Genomic DNA, 4,019 nt, shown 5'->3' on the forward strand with positions numbered 1-4,019 from the left:
AAGAACAGCATAGTCAAGGCTGGCCTTCACTGCAGTGTTAGTTTAAGTATAACGTACCTTTTGCATGTAACTTGGAATTACAAAAATCTCTAGCTTGGGTTAAGTGATATTTCTATCCAGTTACTCTGCTAATTTCAAGCTTACTACCTAAAACAATTTGTAGTAAAAAGAAAGCCACAGAAAGCATGTGGTTTTGATTCAGTTCCAGGATGGGGCATTACAGCCTAGAATATAGACTTGCAATATCGGATCAGACTGGTGGCCTGTGGCTTTTCTTTAAGAAGCCACGCTTGTCATATCATATTGTTATACCACACACTCATAACTCTTACGTTTAAATTATTGTTTCAGTGTGTTTACCTTGTACTCAAGAAAGAGTCACCAGGCTGAAATTCCTAGGATCATCCTCAGAACCATTTTCAATGCAAATTAATAACATTCATTATGTTCTAGTCCTCTAGTAGAACTTCTTATTTTAAAGAGATTGTGCATGTTTTCTTGGGTGCAGCTCCATCTATTTATTTTTAAACTCCTTCCAAATGCTCAAGAAAATATCATCATGACTTCAGGTTTCAGAGTTCTTCCAATCCCTTGTCTTTTAATTTTAAGAACCCTAATGGTGTGTTAATTTCACTACCTGGAAAGAGGAGATCTGGATGAGGAATCTCCTATCTACCTCCTGATGAAAACTGGTATATACAATGTTGCTTCTCCACAGTGTTCTTTCTCATCTGAATAGCTCCTTTTACTGTCAAATCAAAACAAACACCAACCCATAATAGTCACAGTGGCCATGTTAGTGCCCTAGGGAAGTATATGTAATATATTTACTACTTAGAAATGGAATGGGACATTTTTGGCCACTGTTGCAACTTCCATGTGTAGACTTGCACTGTGTATGTCTCCAAAAAAGTACTCTGAAAATTAATGGGTAGATACCCTTGATTGAGGAGAGCAATCATGATTTCTGCTAGATTTGCAAAGTGTTAAGTCATCATTTCTACTAGCATATTCTCATTCCTATTCACATTAAAGTTTATAGTATAAATGCAGTTTCATTATAATAAAGCTATATTTAGAGTACATAAGCATGGACTGAGGAATCATCGTATAAGTGAATGAGTGAGTGCTGAAAACTGCGGACTATGTAGGGAAGTGATGTACCCTCTATTATTCCACTCATTTATTCACTGAAATATTTTAAAATGTGTAGATTTAAAATAATAAAGAAAATCCTTTTTTTACATTTTGCTTTGATTTTTATGCTGAATTTTATTGAAACATACTTTTTAAAATCAGTCATTTTGTATCCTTTTTATCAAATTATAATCTTTTACCACTTAATAATAGAGGAGCAGAAGCTTTTTAAGCACATAACAACTGTGACAATTTGATGGAATTCAGCTTGAGTAATAATTTTATCAAATAATATATTTCTCTTAAAAAATACCATTTATTAAAACATTATCGACAATTTGGGCAGAATGGTAAAGCAAATGTCATCTTAAAACACACATCCCACCTTTGCTGAAAGCACAGTACAATCACAACATGCTATAGTAAGTGTTGGCATGCTTTTGGATCACAAGATGATTCCATGGATTAATATTAGCCTGTGGATGAGAATAAAACCATTCAAGGCTAAATGCTACCTATTCATTTATATCTGTACACTTCCATTGATTTTAATGAGCTTGTGGCGGTTTAACCAAAGACAGAATTCAGTCCACAATATTTCTGTGTACCTGTATTATGAAAACATATGTGTATGACATATGTCTTGACATATGTCTTGCACTTGAAAACATGCAGATGAGCAGTCTCGCTTCACTGAGAGAAACATTCTGTTCAGATAAGGTAATGGGACCACTGTTTTGGCTGTTATGTGTTGGCAGCAACTGTGATAAAAACAACTTGCCTATATGAATCTCCATTGGATCACTGAGATCTATAAGTTGGGTGTGAGGGTGGAATCTCTGGCTTTTTCAATAGCACAACCCATTCCCAACCCATAAAAGAGGAATTCAAAGGAAATTCCACAAACTGCTGTGTAAGAATTTACCACTCTCTACAAGTTATGCCCACATAAAATTGGGATGCAGCACCAGTCAAAATAAAATATGATGTATTCCATAATTCTCCAGTGGTTTGCTGGGGGTTAACATTAAGTAAAAGGGCTTTAGGTACCATGTCACACATGTAAAGAGGCCCTGCCAGTGAGGACCTATCTGTCTGAAACCCTATGGAAATATCAGTTTTCATTTCTGGCTCATCCACTGTGCCCCCAAGTAGGAATGAATCTTTTTAAGTGCCTTAACCAGCAAACAACAGGAGGATGATCTGAATTTTCTGGGTAGTTACTCCACCATACATAGCATAAAAAAGTCATTAAGCCATTAAATGAAAATAATTCTTGAGTGTATTTGTTTGGTCTCAGGTTGCAGCAAGGGAAGTGTGTTAGGATAAACTTTCTCACTAGGAGGGTAGTAAAGCAATGGAACAGGTTACCCAGAGTGTTTGTGGAGACTCCATCCTTGGAGGTTTTTAAGACTCAGCTAGACAAAGCCTTGGCTGGGATGATCTAGTTGGGGATGGTCCTGCTTTGAGCAGGTGTTTGGACTAGATGACCTCCTGGGGTCCCATCCAACCCTAATCTTCTATAATTCTGGCCCCACACCGTCATGATGCCACTGCTCCTGGGGTCTCCATGGAAGCTGGCTGCAGCAACACAGTTAGGGGCTGCTGGGAAATGGAGTCTGCTGCGACCCTGATCAGGCCTGCGGGACTTTGCCTGCCCCTGATTTGGGTGCTAATCTGCAAGGTGTCACATCTGGATTCCAGTCCCCATTCTAATGAATATTTATACTCTGTGTATTTATATAGAGTGGAACAGCATTAACAGCGGAAACTGAGAGCAACCTTCTTGAGACTACCCTGTAGCCTGGTGGTTAGGACATGCTCTTGGGGGATGTCAGATCAAATCTCTCAATTTTTTTTTTATATGAAAAAATGAAAATTTGAAATTGATTTGATCCTGTTTATTTTTTCCAGTTCAGGAGCTAAGTTGAAAAAAGTATTCACACACTCCAATCCACAGTGCCTTTGTGTTTATGGTAAGAAGGAATCTACTGATCATGTAGGATGTCTTCCTGCCCACAACAGGCCATGGAATCTTAACCAGTAACTTCTGTACCAAGCCCAGGAACTCCTGGTTGAAAGACATGTAGTTTAAAAACAGATCCAATCTTCATTTAAAATGTGTAGTTGATGGTAGAGTTCACTATAGATGTCTTTCACATCTTCCAAAAGCTTATTTAGGATATAAAACTGGGTGTTTTCATATTCTAAAGTAGTTACATCATTTAGCTCAGGGGTGTGAAACGTACAGCCCGTGGGCTGCATGCAGCCTATGAGACTGTTCTAGGTGCTCCCCCGGTCTGGTGGGTTACCAGAAGTTGGGCGGCATGGCCTTCCACAGAATTTGGTGTCACTGTACCCCAATGGCAGCAGGCCCCTAGCACAACGCTGCCACCCAAAGGCAGCCCTGCACCTGTGCCCATTCCTGAACCCACCCTGCCATGTACACCCAGACCTGTGCTGCTGCCTGAATGCAGTTTCCTTCTGCGGCTCCCCCCCGACCCTGTGCATTCACCTGAATGTAATGCCACTGCAGTTGCTGCTGGTCCCATGGATCCAGCCCAGAAAGAACCCCCCTCAGTGTGGATCTAGCTTGGGGATTGGTCTGAGTTTGACACCCCTTAGGTCAACAAACTGCCTCAGACCTGTTCAACTGAATATATATGCCTTCTATTTATGTCCATTTCTAATTTTTCAGAGGTCAATGCCTAGTTCTACATCCTCAGACAGAACTGAAAAATGGTTCATCTTAAATATTCACAACTTTACAGCTGTGAGATTCTAGAGTTTGCTAAATATTAAAATAATTAGTACAATGGACAGTTTAAAATATTTCTGTTTTCTAAAGGTCCATGGATATACAAACTCAGGATGGGTTTTTA

The sequence above is a fragment of the Alligator mississippiensis genome, chromosome 4, assembly GCF_030867095.1.
Source record: "Alligator mississippiensis isolate rAllMis1 chromosome 4, rAllMis1, whole genome shotgun sequence".
Lineage (NCBI taxonomy): Eukaryota > Metazoa > Chordata > Crocodylia > Alligatoridae > Alligator > Alligator mississippiensis.